Below are 16,025 nucleotides of genomic sequence, written 5' to 3' on the forward strand. Positions count from 1 at the left end.
GGGGAGAAATGAATGACAGTAGATGGGGTAGAGAGAGAAGAGGGGAGGGGAGGGGAGGGGAGGGGGGATAGTAGAGGATAGGAAAGGCAGCAGAATACAACAGACACTAGTATGGCAATATGTAAATCAGTGGATGTGTAACTGATGTGATTCTGCAATCTGTATACGGGGTAAAAATGGGAGTTCATAACCCACTTGAATCAAAATGTGAAATATGATATATCAAGAACTGTGTAATGTTTTGAACAACCAAAATAAAAATTATAAAAAAAGATTTCTACACATAAACATAAAAAAAAGACTTATGATAATTATAATCTTGATTTCTGTTACCAGATACATACCTGTAGCAGGTATTTATAATTATCTTCTACTGCTACCAATTCTGTATTCCATCTGCCTTTAACAGGTCATGGTTCTTTGCTGGAAAAATGACCCACACTTTATTTCTGAAAATTCTGGGTCATTTGTCATCCTTCCTGGATTGGGCTGTTGTCCCTTCCTTTTGACCTAAATAACAGGATGTGGTAATACTAATAGATGCCCTAAGGGATCTCCTGCACTACAAGCATATTCTTCCTTACAACCATTGTTGAGTAACAGTCCAGTTTCCCCTTGGTAATCTGGATCAGTCACCGTACTCTACACCGTAACTCCTTTCTTTGCCTCCTCAGAGATATGAGGAGCCCAAAGTGGCCAGGGCTTAACTTCCAGTTCAGTGGAATCATTGTTGTGTCTCCCGGTAGAAGAACCCCCTGCTCTCTGGAATCAAGATGTTCAGGCTAGCAGAGCATAAGGTCATGGGGACAGGAAGCAAAACTTTTGCTTGAAGGTCATTAGGAGTAATGGTGAATGGTACCATTCCCATTTCTACCCCTTGATCCCTGGAACTGTGAATTCTAGATATGGAAGAAACAGTGTCATATATTAGATACTGATTTAGAGCATATACTGCAAGGTGTTTACACTTAGCTGGTGATATAACTGCATCTTCAAAGAGCTGTTCCAATATTCTGACAAACCAGCTGCTTCAGGACTGGTGGCGAACCTGGTAGTACCAGTGTATCCTATGAGCATCATCCCATTGTCATACTTCTTAGGCTGTGAAGTAAGTTCCTTGTTTGAAAGCAATACTTTGTGGAGTACTGTGATTATGAATATAGCATTCTGTAAGTCCTCAAATAGTAGTTTGGGCAGAAGTATTATGTGCAGGGAAGGCAAACCCACACCCAGAATAAGTGCCTATTCCAGTAAGGACAAAGTGCTGCCCTTTCCATGATGGAAGTGGCCTAGTATAATCAACTGGTTGGTCACCTAGGGGAATGATGCCATATTAGTGGTCAATGTCAGTCTCTGCTGCTAGGACATTGGGCACTCTGCAGTAGGTATAGCCAAATCAGCCTTGGTGAATGGAAGGAAGCCCATGCATAATGTCCACCCCTGCCACTCTGGCCACTTTTTAAAATTTTTTATTTAATTTTTATTTTATTTTATTTTTTAGTTGTAGTTGAACACAATATCTTTATTTATTTATTTTTTTGTGGTGCTGAGGATCAAAAGCCAGAGTCTCGCCCATGCAAGGCGAGCGGTCAACCGCTGAGCCACAATCCCAGCCCCTGGGCGCTTTTTTCATGAGTTTATTGGGCAATAACAGGGGTGACTGAGGAAAGAGCTCAAGTTCCACCCAAGGTCATCTTATCCACTTCATTATTAAAGTCCTTTTCTGCCAAGGTCACCTTTCAGTGAACCTTTATATGGGACACAAATATCTTCATATCCTTCACCCACTTGGAGAGGTCTATCTTCAAAACTCTTCCCCAAATGTCTTTTTCACCAATTTTCCAATCATGTTCTTTCCAAGTCCCTGACCATCAAGCCAAACCATTGGCTACATCCCAGAAACAACTATGTAGTTGCACATTAGGCCATTTTTTCTTCCAAGCAATATGTACAACCAGGTGCACAACCTGAAGGGACTGTAGAGCTACAGATTTATTGTGGTGTCTGCATATCATGCAGAACCATCTGTAAACCAGGTTGTAGTCCTCTCTTCCTCTGTCAACTGATCATTGGGTATATATACCCCATGAAGCCATAGATTCATGCTGAGGGACAGAGGCATTGTGGTAGGAGTAAGAAAAAAAAGGCATTTGGGGCACTTCTTCATGTAGTTTTCTTGTACCTTTGGTACCCATTCAAGCTCAGTCATATATTTGCACTTCCATTTGTTATGGATTGCTACTGTTCATATACATCTTTGTGACTTGGTTAGTGGAATAACACTCAGTTCATGATGGGCAGCTCAAGTTGTGTGATAACTTAATAACCCATGGTGAAATATTTAGTTTCTACTAAGGTCCAGTAACATGAGCTATTTCTCAAAGGAAGAGTAGTTTTCTTCAGATGACTCCAGAGTCTTACTCCAAAATTCCAACAGCTTCCCCTGATTCTCCTTCAGGGGCCTACCAAAGACTCCAAATAACATCACTGTCTGCCACTAACACTTCAATTATCATTGGGTTTGCTGGATTATATGACACAAGTGCCAGAACTGCCAAAGCCTTCTCTTCTGGGACCCACTCAGAATTAGCAGCTTGTGAGCCAGTTTGCTGTCCCACATACTAATGCCTGTGGAAACACTTTCATAGACACGGTTTCTCAATCCTGGGCACCCTTAAATCTAATCAAGTAGACAATCTAGATTATCATCACGAATAGTGAGAGTGGCCTATATTTTATTTTTTTTATTCCATGTCTTAGAAGAATTGTTTTCAGTTATTCCGCATTTAATATGATATTGGCTTTGGGTTTGTCATCTGTAATGCCTACTATTTTGAAATATGATCCCTCTATACCTGATTTATTATGGACTTTTATCATGAAGGGATGTTTAATTTTTCAAAAGTTTCTTCTGCAACTAATGACTTGATTGTGTGATTTTTATCCTTAATTCTAATGTGTGATGTATTACGTTTCAATTTGTGTATAATGAAACTTCCTTCAATCTCCAGAATGAAACCAACTTGATGATGATATATCATTGTGTGTGTGTGTGTGTGTGTGTGTGTGTGTGTGTGTGGTGTAGGGATCAAACTCAGGTCCCCACACAGCTAGGCTAGCACTTTACCTACTGAACCACATCCCTAGCTCTATGATCTTTTTTGAGGGGGAAGGTACCAGGGATTAAACTCAAGGGCACTCTACCACTGAGCCACATCCTCAGCCATATTTTGTATTTTTATTCAGAGACAAGGTCTCACTGAGTTGCTTACCACCTTGCTTTTGCTGAGGCTGGCTTTGTACTCTTGATCCTCCTGCCTCAGCCTCCAGAGTCACTAGGATTATAGGTGCCTGAGTCCAGTGTTTCATTTAATCTGCTGTTTAATTTGCTTTATAAGTATTTTGTTGAGAATATCTATAATATTTTTGTTCATCAGAAATATTGATCTACAGTTTTCTTTTGTTGTTGTGTCCTTACCAGGTTTTGGAACCAGGGTAATATTTGTTTCTGGGTCTTTTTTTTCCTTTTCATTTTTCAAAACTTTTAAATTTGTTCTAATTAGTTATATATAACAATGAAGTGCGTTTTGACACATTGTACACAAATTGAGCACAACTTCTCATTCTTGTGGCTGTACATGGTGAAGAGTCACACCAGTAGTGTAATCATACAAATATATAGGGTAATAACGTCTGTCTCATTCTACCGTCCTTCCCATCCCCATGACCCCCACCCCTCCCCTCACTCTTCTCTGTACAATCCAAAGTTCCTTCATTCTTCCCTCCATCCCCAACCCCCACCACTATAGATCAGCATCCACAGATAAAACATTTGGCTTTTGGCTTTTGGGGATTGGCTTATTTCACTTAGCATGATATTATTTGGTTCCATTTATTTACCTGCAAATGCCATAATTTCATTCTTCTTTAAGGCTGAGTAATATTCCGTTGTGTATATGTACCATATTTTCTTTATCCATTCATCTGTTGAAGGGCCTCTAGCTTGGTTCCATAGTTTAGCTATTGTGAATTGATCTGCTATAAACATTAATGTGGCTGTGTCAATACAGTATGCTGACTTTAAATCCTTTGGGTAAAAAACCAAAGGAGTGGGATAACTGTGTCAAACGGTGGTTCCATTCCAAATTTCCTGAGGAATCTCCATACTGCTTTCCAGAGTAGTTGCACCAATTTTCAGTCCCACTAACAATGCGTAAGTGTATGCCAACATTTATTGTTGCTTGTATTCTTGATAATTGTCATTCTGATTGGAGTGAGATGAAATATTAAGAGTAGTTTTGATTTGCATTTCTCTAATTGCTAGAGATGATGAACATTTTTCCATATGTTTGTTGATCAGTTGTATTTCTTCTTCTGTGAAGTATCTGTTCAGTTCCTTAACCAATATATTGATTGGTTATTTGTGGGGTTTTTGGTGTTGAATTCTTTATATATCCTGGAAATTAGTGCTCTATCTGAGGTTGTGTGGTAAAGATTTTTTCCCCATTCTGTATTATTTCTTCACATAATTGATTGTTTCCTTTGCTGATAAGAAGCTTTTTAGTTTGAATCCATTCCATTTATTGATTCTTGATTTTACTTCTTGTGCTTTAGGAGTCTTAAAAGAAGTCAGGTCCTAAGCAAACATGAAGAAACATGCTGGGGCTTTTTGATATCATAGTTGCTTTCCTATCATTTTTATGTTGAGATAATAAAAAGTAATGATATTTTAAATAATGTGTCATCAGTTATAAATTATTACTGAATCATTCTCTTGATCACTATTATTGAATTGCTTTGTCTCTTCTGAGTTTGGATTAAAGTTTATTTTGTCAGATATAAGTATAGCCACTTATCCGTGGTTTTGTTTTCCATTTGCTTGGAATATCATTTTCTATCCTTTCGCTGACAGACTGTGTAAGTCTTTACAGGTAAAGTGAGTTTTTGCTGGCAGCATATTATTGAGTCTTGTTTTTTCAATCCAATCAGCCACACTACATCTTTTAATTGGAGAATTAAGACTATTTACATGGATTTCTTAAGTTTCTCTTATCTTGGAAGGTTTTTATTTCTTCTATGATTCTGAAAGATAACCTTGCTGGGTATTATAATCATGATTGTGAGGTTTTTTTTTTTTTTTTTTTTTTTAGGATTTAAAATACATTATTTCATGCCCTGCTGGCATTAAAAGTTTCTTCTGAGAAATTTGCTGTCATTTTGATACATTACCTTTGTATGTGATTTGGCACATCTCTCTTGCAGCTCTTAATATTCTTTTTGTTTTGTTTTTCTTTTGACACTCTTGTGGAGAGTTTCATTTCTGGTCATGTCTATTTCAAGTTATAAATTTCTCCTATACCTGAATATCCATGTCTTGCCCAAGATGTGGGAAATTTTCTGCTATTATTTCACCAAATAGGTTTTCTATACTCCCAATATGTTGATATTCTCTTTCTATTATGCCAATTATTTGGGTATGCAGGAGTCCCAGATATCTCATATGTTCTCTTCAAACCCAGGGCCTCATGTATGCTAGCAAGTATGTTACCACTGAGCTACATCACCACCCTTAAATTGAGTTTCTTTAATTTGACTTTTTATTTCTAAGATTTCTATTTGGTTCTTTTTCAAAATCTCTTTTTATTGAAGTGCTCATATATATCCTGCATTGTGTTCCTCAATCTATTCAGCTGTTTATTTGTATTCTCTTGGATTTCATGGAGCCTTTTTTAAAAAAGAAAAATCATCCTTCTGAATTCTTTGTTGGGCATTTCACCTACTTCAGTATCCATGGCATCCATGATTAGAAAGTTATGAACTTTGGGAAATGTAATATTGCCTTGTTTGTTCATATTTCTTGTGATTGTTTGTTGAGATTTTTTTCATCTGTTAGGATGGGTATCTATTTGTGTGACATCCTTTATATAAGATCCTTTTCTTATTGTATGTCTAGTTTATCTTGTAGTGTTGAGTTTAATTACAATTAGACTTCATATTGTAGTTTCCTTGTGGCTTCTTCCTCTGAGATTTATGGATCTTGAAAAAGTGCATACTGTATCAGAACCTGAAGGACCTATTTTCTCAATAGGTCTAATAACAGTAGAACTTCCCCCTGGAAGTTCAGACAGCTGTAGAATAAATAGGAGAGTATATGGGGTGTAATCTTTGAGGAAGTCCTCTCAGGTGTTGGGGCTCTCCTTGGGCTCTGGTGATATTGATTTTGTTACTTGAAAACAATTCTGCTGTTGGCTGTTCTGATTCTAGCGATGGGTCAAGAACTTTTACCCTCTGTTGAGGCATTACGGCAGCTCCAGTTTTTTCATGAAAGAGGTATGGGCCAGGGTCACAGTGGCATTCACCTCATCTTGCCAGCAATGTACAATCTGATAAGGTATGAGAGCTACCAATATTGAGATCTCTTGTAGGTATGGTATTCGCAACCATTTTGTTGTTTCTTTCTGATGTTGGTGTTTAGGAGGGGGAATCAGACATGTGTATTTGGGAATGCATTATAAGCTGGGGTTTTATCACATCATCCTTTAAGTTTAAATACCTTTAAGTTTAAATACTAAATAATGGCTGGAAAAAATGTGTAATTCCTCCCAGTTGGGCTTGAAGTATAGCTCACCCACAGAAACCCATCCAATTTGTTCAACACGATGGGCTCAATCCCTAACACTGCAAAGAAAGCTAAGAGAAAAGGGATGAGAGAAAAGATGAGAGAAAAGGAGAAATAAGCTAAAAGGCAAATAAAAATAACTGCAACATAACCAACAATCACAAAAATAGGAGGAAAATCATATAGAATAAAATAAAAAGTAAAAAACATTATTAAAGTTAATCAGAGGGTGAAATGTAGGATTTCAGTTGAAGAAAGGAACAAAGAAAGTGCATTTAAAAAGAGAAGAAACTTACTTAAACTAAAAAGTTTTTTCTCAGCAAGAGAAACAATAAGAGAGGTAAATAGGGAGCCTACATCCTGGGAACAAATTTTTACTCCTCACACTTCAGATAGAGCCCTAATATCCAGAGTATACAAAGAACTCAAAAAATTAAACAATAAGATAACAAATAACCCAATCAACAAATGGGCCAAGGACCTGAACAGACACTTCTCAGAGGAGGACATACAATCAGTCAACAAGTACATGAAAAAATGCTCACCATCTCTAGCAGTCAGAGAAATGCAAATCAAAACCACCCTAAGATACCATCTCACTCCTGTAAGATTGGCAGCCATTATGAAGTCAAACAACAATAAGTGCTGGCGAGGATGTGGGGAAAAGGGTACACTTGTACATTGCTGGTGGGACTGCAAATTGCTGTGGCCAATTTGGAAAGCAGTATGGAGATTCCTGGGAAAGCTGGGAATGGAACCACCATTTGACCCAGCTATCGCCCTTCTTGGACTATTCCCTGAAGACCTTAAAAGAGCGTACTATAGGGATGCTGCCACATCAATGTTCATAGCAGCACAATTCACAATAGCTAGACTGTGGAACCAACCTAGATGCCCTTCAATAGATGAATGGATAAAAAATAATGTGGCATTTATACACAATGGAGTATTATGAAGCACTAAAAAATGACAAAATCATGGAATTTGCAGGGAAATGGATGGCATTAGAGCAGATTATGCTAAGTGAAGCTAGCCAATCCCTAAAAAACAAATGCCAAATGTCTTCTTTGATATAAGGAGATCAACTAAGAACAGAGCAGGGAGGAAGAGCATGAGGAAAAGATTAACATTAAACAGAGACGAGTGGTGGGAGGGAAAGGGAGAGAGAAGGGAAATTGCATGGAAATGGAAGGAGACCCTCATTGTTACACAAAATTACATATAAGAGGTTGTGAGGGGAAAGGGGGAAAAAAACAAGGGAGAGAATTGAATTACAGCAGATGGGGTAGAGAGAGAAGATGGGAGGGGAGGGGAGGGGGCATAGTAGGGGATAGGAAAGGTAGCAGAATACAACAGTCACTAATATGGCATTATGTAAAAACGTGGATGTGTAACCCATGTGATTCTGCAATTTGTATTTGGGGTAAAAATGGGAGTTCATAACCCACTTGAATCAAATGTATGAAAGATGATTTGTCATGAGCTTTGTAATGTTTTGAACAACCAATAAAAAAAATAAAAAGAGAAGAACATAATAAATATTAAAAAGAGCATGAGAGAGAGAGAGAGAGAGATACAAACAAGCATGAAAGAGCAACAAAAACAGAAATGTTAATTAAAAAATGAAGTTCCTCTCTACCAAGGTGCTCAAATAAGTGGACATGAGAATAAATTTGCAGTTTCGCTACATGTCCCAAGCTCTATACCCTTTGAATAGAGCAAAGTCCATGGGGGTTATTCATCCCTCATCCTTCTTTCCTTTGTGGAGCATGTCAGGTGACTAGCAAAAGTGATTTGTGACTGGAATTGTTTGGAATCCCTCTGAGCTGCTTTATACATTGGAAAGAGGTAGAACCAAATGCAGAGCTCCCTAGAAACAAATTCCCTCTGGAGCTATTTGCATTATATATATCAAGAGTAGGGTAGTTGCTGACACCATAGCTTTTCAAGGAGCTAGTAGAGAATGTAGAACTTCCAAGAGCTACACACTCAGAAGGCAGGAGTAACATGAGCTCTGTGCATGTGCCCATATGCCCGTAAGGGCAAAAATAGGATATGGAGTCTCATCTGTGCTGGGTGGGAGTGGCAAATCTCATGTGATCAACTATCCACAGTTTTGATATTCCCAGTACTGGCTCCCACATACCATTGCACCTATCTGTTCACTCCCCCAGACTCTTAATAGTTGGTCTAGCAAACTGTCAATTATAAAGAGAATTACCTTCTGTTCCCCCACAATCTGAATCCCAAAGCAATAAAGTCAGATAGTAGGGCCCTTCTCAAGATGGTTCCCAGTTACACCACCATGAAAATAGCTTTAAAGTGCAGAAAACTTCTTCAGAGTCAGTTCTCCAGGAAGTTCTTCGAATTATTGTTTATTTAGTTTGTATTTCTTTAGGGTGCTGAATCCTATACCAGTTGTGTTCACTGGGACTCTCCTTCTTTCTCTTCTATTCCTGCCAAAGGAGCACTTGACCCCGCTACTCCTGCTGTGCTTCTGTGCATTCTGTTTTAAGGAGTTCCGTTTCACTCTATTCCAATATTTAATTTTTCTGAGCCCAACTCTGCTTGTACATTGTTGAACTTTTATTTTTGACCATTTATGCTAGCATTCTCCCACACTCTCTCCCATCAGGAGCAGCTGCATTCCAGTTTTTTTAATTCTATCTTGTGGAGGTACAAGTGAGTTATGGATGCCTGTAATCTGACATCTTGGGGAAGTCTCCACTGATTCTTAAAGTTAGCAGAAAAAATATAAAATAAAATTGTGAAAAATGATATAACTAGTAAAAATTGGCCTCAATACAAAGTCAATGCTCTTGTCCCCACCCTCTTTGTCATATGCCTCTATAGACCAACAGGACCACCCCTAGCAGAAGGGATTTGGATAAGTAAGAGAATTTGTCAAGGTTTTGAAGTCAAGGTTTTTGAAGAGGGGTGGATTCTAAAGTGTAGAAAGAAAGAGCTAAAGTGAGCCTTGCCCCCCTTGCTGATTCTTAACCATATTCTTAGTATGGTTACCTCCTGGATACACTGAATGTGTAGGAGCATTACTTCTTATCAGAAGGTCAGGCGTACTAAAAGTTCACCATAGCAAAGAATGATCTTACCCACAAGTATCAATAGTACATCAGAATCCAAAACATAAAAGCTTGTTTTGTGGGCGTTAGATAGGTTGTAATTTTTTGCCCTTAATCGTTGTTTTTTGAACTAGGACTTCCATCTGAATCATTTGAAAGTCTTGTTAAAATAGATTCCTAGGCTTTATCCCAAAGTTTCTTGTACAGGTTTGGAGTGGAACTCTAGAATTGCATTTCTAAGAAGTATGCAGATGCTGCTACTTCTGTTGCTTTGTGGACCACACCATTTGAAGTACTACCCTAGGCTGTTTTGATTTTAGTCTTTGCCTCAAACCTAACACACACTATGAAAGCTGTCCATATTTTTCTTTATGACTTAGTTCTTTCTATGTTTTTATCATGGAGTTAGTCAGATGTAAGAGCTTATTTATGCATACCTCTGAACGATTTGCTAACTGAAACCTTTTACTTTAGGCCATTTTTACTAGCAATTTAAATGGAAGTAGAAGCATTCTGATAATGAAAGTAAAATTAATAGTTTCTTTCAAGAAAAAATTCTTTTTCTGGAATCCCAGTTTTAGACTCTTATTTTTTCTATTTAACTACACTAGATAAGATTTGAAGTTAGCATAAATATGTTCTTGCTTCTAAAAACTCCTTCTAGTGAGATGGTGTAAAAAATATATTCTTCACAGTTTTTTGTTGTTGTTGTTTATAGTCAATAAGAGTATAAGTCAATTTACAGTTTAAGACTATTAAGTTTTGAACTTTGTGGCATTTATAATACCAAAAGCATACCAAGAGAATGAGATCAAAGGATTATTGGTTTTTTTCCCCTACTTTTCTGGGAAAGAGTTCCCTAACATAATTTTTTTTGATTTCAGTAAAAGTTATACTTAGTTGTAAAATTGAAAACTCAACAATATTTAACTCAGAATTCTATACATTTATAAGTTTTTTCTCTTTTGTCAAAAATGGTATTCTTAAAAAGCATTTCATGCTTTATCAAGGTAGTATTTACGGTGTTTTAATTGTCTTGTAATCTAAAGTTAAATGCCTCTAAAATAGTAAATATAAATATGGGCAGAATTTAGACTCAAATGGTTTAAAATATAATAAGATTACAAAGAACAAGTTTGTTATTTGCCTAGTAGTACTCTTTTAACTCAGTGTCAAAACAATAATACATTGCTGGTAGGAATGGGAAATGATACAATCACTCTAGAAAATAGTTTGGCAATTTCTTACAAACTTAAATATGCAATTACCAGAAGACTCAATAATTATACCCTTGGACATTTATTCCAGAGAAATGAAAACTTATATTCACACAAAAATCTGCAAATAAATATTTATAGCAACTTGATTCTAGCCTCCAAACTAGAAATAACCCAAATGTCCTTCAGTGGGTAAATAATTAAACAAATTTTGTCGCATTCATGCAACAACACTACTCCACAATACAAAGGAATGGACTATTAATACTTGCAACAAATTAAATGGATATCAGTGGCATTATGCTTAATGAAAAAAGCTCGTCTCAAAGTATAATCATATAGTATACTATTGTATACCCATTCTCAAAATGATAAAGTTAGAAAGATAGAAAATAGATTAATGGTTGACAGGGAACAAGGATGGGCTGCTTCTTGTGATGATAAAGTAGTTATATGGATCTATATATGGGAGCAAATTGCATAAAATGATGCCTTTATGCATAAATTAATGCATAGAAAAACTGTAGTTGGTAGTATTATATTAACAATGATTTCCTACTTTTGGTATAATACTACAACTATTTCTGATATCAATATTTGGAAAGCAGGGTGAAGATTCCCTGGTTCTTCATAAACTATTTTTTCAACTTCGTGTAACTCTATAGTTATTTCAAAATAAAAAGTTATTAACAGAATTTAAGCAGAAATATTATTAAAAAGTCAGGAAGACAAAGAGTAGTGAAATATTTCTTAGCTTTTTTTTTTTGTCTTTATCAGAATATGGAGATGGGTTGTAAGTCAAATGATATTTTGATCCAAGGCAAAAGCTACAGATATCTTAATGTATCTCCTTTGTAATGAATAGCAATGTAAAGCTAATATACACAGATAAATATTGACTTTCACCTTTGATAGACAGTCAATTTCACAAGTTGCTATTCCCAAGCTGTCAGAGAAATGGAAAAAGTCAAATCGACATGGTATAATTTGAGTTTCATTATCAACATTGCTTCAGAATAGTGATAATATAATATAGGAATAGCTCAAGTATTGTGCTCTGTTGATTAGTTTACATTAGGTGCCCTGTAAACTTCAAGGTACATTGAGAATGTTTTGATGTTATGTGATAATGTTGTGAATGTTATATTCATGAGGAGGAGAAGTGGGGAAAGTTTTTTTTTTAATAGTAACAGCTTACTAATGCTCAATTTTAATTATATATTTGCAATTGAAAACTGAGACTGAATATTTTGTTTTGACTGTCAAAATGATTGAGTGAATGAATTTGTTTTAAACTTTAAAGTCAGCTTACATATCCAAAGAGTACAGTTGTGTAACATACTACTAGCTAAATCCTCTAGAACTACTTTGCTGTAAGCAAGGTCTGAAAAGAGTTGCAAGATTAAATTCAAGTTTTATTCCTTGAGAGTCCTCAACAAAAATAAGTGTAGGACCAGTATGTAGCATAGAGGAAGCAATTCTTTGACTAAGGAAGCACTGGTAAAATGGCCTACAGCTTTTGTACCTTAAATTACCACACAGCTCACTTAAAAAAAAAAAAAAAAAAAAACCACTTTTTTACATTCTTTGTTTCTCAGCCATGAAACTAGACTTTCTTCTTAGGAAAATACATGTCTTTTTTTAAAAATAATATTAACTATTGCATGTGATAAAAGAAAATATTTAAAAGTCTTTTTTAAATTTTTTTTCTTGGAGGTAGATGCATTTTAATTTTTCCTTTATTATGTTATGCTTTGTTCTATTTTCTAGGGTTAGACTTTAAAACCCCTATTTATAGATCATGTTGTTAAATACCTTGTACACAGAGATCATGATAACTGATTACCAAGAAGGGTTTAATAGCTAGTATCCAGCATACATTATACAGAATCTTCTGAGCAATACTTCTGAGAGTGTTGCTTTTTAAACCAAATAAAAGTATTTGACATGACAAAGTATCTAAGTGATTATACAATTTATCTGAACTTTATTTAAATAAGGTCAAATGCACAGTTTAAAACTTATTTGAAATTTTTTGTCCATATACAAATGAACAAGTTGAATATTTATTGAACAATCGAGGAGATTTGGATCTTTTTCCACCTTCATTAAGTCACTTGTTGTAGCACTAGGCAAGTGTGAGAATTAATTATTTTAGAAATAGTCTGAATTCACTGATAAGGAACTTCAGATTATCTATTCAAAGATGAATATTATTAAGTATTAGTATTTTTCAGAGTTTGCATTGTTTTAAAAGGTTAAAATGGGGTTTCAATGCATAATAAAATACCTATTTTTGAAAGCCAACACCAGCCAATGGTTCTAATCCTTCTTCAATCAGTCTTGAAATGTAGTTGGGATGGGACCATTTTACCTCATCAAGACTCTTATGGTTATGAATTTGCAGCACTGTTCATGTCCTGCTGTATTTATAGCAGCTCCTGCAATATTTTAGAGCTCAAGATATATGATTCAAGAACACTTTTTCTAAGAATTTCTTTTGATGTTTTTCCCGTGATCACATATAACAAATACTATAATAAAAAGTTTTCATGTTTTAGAAAGAGGCAGCTTTTGATGAAAATTCATAAATAATTTTACATAAATTATGAATGGGTAAATATTCATTAAGACCTCATTTTAAGTAGACCACAACTTACTAGTGGTTAACACAAGGATGAGAGAAAAACTTTTGCTCCAAAATAAAGATATCTGTAATAAAATGAACAGTTTCAGCCTTCAACATCATTTCTAATGAAGATCAAGGAATGAGCTACAGAAAACACTGACAGAATTATTCACAGAGTTATATAAAAATATATGTAACTGCTCTGAAAGCCCTGAGAGAAGATTTCCATTTATACTTAATGCAAAACTAGCTCTGTATTGTTTCCATTTTATACATTTGTAAAGAGGTATTTTGTCACATAATTTATTCCTTTATTACTTTTCCATACTCCTTTTGAATACTTTACAATAACAGTTTTTAAACTTAAAAATTCTTGATATTGCTAAACTTTCAATAATAACTATTTTTAAACCTAAATATTTAAAATCACATTTAGAAGATGGAGGGAACTAATGATGAGGATCCTTATAATTCCACTAATGGAAACTAATTAGTATTATTCATTTTAGTTTAAATTGGCATCCTGTGTATTATTCCACACAGTTATGATAAAAATCAGCTCAACTCCACAATGAACTATTTTATTCTGTGCTGTGAAGTAGCTCCTCTCACACCCAAACTCATTTATTATTTTTATTTAATTAGGGCAGCTCACATTGCAGAGATACCTGCAGCAAGGAAATTTCTCTAATAGCTATACAATAACAATAGCTCACAAGCACTGAAATAATACAGCTGTCTAAGTTTGAATAATTGTTAACCTTAATCATAGGGCAAAAATGTAGTTATAGCTAATTAATAAATGGGAAAATGAATTGAATGGACACTTCTCAAAAGAAGAAATAAAAAATGGCCGACAAATATATGAAAAAAATCTTTTAACATCATTAGCTATTAGGGAAATACAAGTCAAAACTACTCTGAGGTTTCACTTCATACCAATCAGAATGGCAGTCATCAAGAATACAAACAATAATAAATGTTAGAGAGAATATGGAGGAAAAGGAACTCTTTTACACTGTTTTGGGGATTGTAAATTAGTACAACCACTATGGAAATCAGTGTGGCGATTCCTCAAAAGACTATGCATGGAACCACCATGCTATATCACTCCTAAATATTTATCGTAAAAAAATAAAATCATCATACTACAGTGATACATACATACTCATGTTGAGCCAGAAGAATAAATACCCTGACCTCAGTCTCCTTTTTCTCATCTCCTGCTGGGGCTTCTCTGAGACTGAGAAAAAAACAAACAAACAACAACAAAAACAGTGTTCTTCCTGCTCTCACTCTCCACTTAACACAACACTTCTGACACTAGATGGGTAGAGGTTTTTACCTAATAACAAACAATTCTCCAAGAGAAACCTGCTGGGTGTCCTCTAATTCATATCCATTCTGACAGGACCTACCTGAAAATTGAGTCAGATCCCACAGGTTGAGGGATCAGAACCATAAAACTGCTCTCTACTTTAGATGCCAATCTCAAGTACTATGTTGTGACTTGTACTTCTATCCAACTGACTGTAAGTTGGGGCTCCAACAATATTCTCCTTGGATTCAATTAATTTGCAAAGAGAGCTCACAGATGTCAGTTTATTACACATATCAATTTATTAATAAAGGACACTAATAAACAGCCAGATGAAGAGATAAATAGGACATGGTGTAGAAAGGTCCTGAATGTTGGAGCTTCTGTTGCCATGGAGTTTGGGTGTACTACCCACCCTGCACACAAATGTTACCAATTTGGAAGTTCTTAGAATCCCATAGTCAGAAATTTTTATGGGGGCTTTATCATATATGCATAATTGATTATTAACTTTATTTCTAGTCTCTATCCTGTGTCAAGTCTTATAATCATGTGTTGGCCTATTGGTGACAAGCCTCCATCCAGGAAACCACCAAGAGAACTCTCATTAGAACAAAAATGCTTCTAGAACATAGGAAATCCCTAGGGATTTAGGAGCTTTGTTGCAGATTCTCCAATCACTCAGGTATTAACAAAGATCTTAGCAGCTGTCAGTGACTAGGGGCAGAGTGTGTATGCTCATGTGTGTATGTGTGCATGCTGTGTGATAGACATTAAAGACATACTGATTGTCAGCTGAATTGAGAGTGTTACTGGGCAGCATAAGATCCTGCCCAGGGAAGAAGAAACTAGGCTCCAATGCCCACTGCTCCAGAAATATTCAAAGTAAAATTGGGAAGAAAATCAGTTTTATTCAAAGCCAGCTCTGAAGGAAGATGAAAGAAACTTATTTCAAAGATTCCATAATCTGAAATCTCTGGAAATTATCCAAATTTCTGTAGGAAAAGAGGTTCAGAAGTAACAAAAGACAGGAAATACATGTATGTGTATTTAGTTTGAGGGCTCAGAACTATAAAACTAAACCTTGTGTTGGGCCTAAATGGGCAGTCCTCTCTCCCATCTTCTTTCATGCCTGTCCACATTGTGGGTGGGGGGGGGGGGT

At 35.7% G+C, this 16,025-nt stretch overlaps 1 protein-coding gene across 2 annotated transcripts in view; it reads left to right on the forward strand.

Annotated features, from left to right (window-relative positions):
• The window catches only part of Gstcd (glutathione S-transferase C-terminal domain containing), a 188,169-nt gene that overhangs the window by 51,087 nt on the left and 121,057 nt on the right, over window positions 1–16,025 (forward strand). The gene's annotated exons all lie outside the window — the stretch shown is intronic.

Source organism: Marmota marmota, unplaced genomic scaffold (assembly GCF_001458135.2).
Source record: "Marmota marmota marmota unplaced genomic scaffold, marMar, whole genome shotgun sequence".
Classification (NCBI taxonomy): Eukaryota; Metazoa; Chordata; class Mammalia; order Rodentia; family Sciuridae; genus Marmota; species Marmota marmota.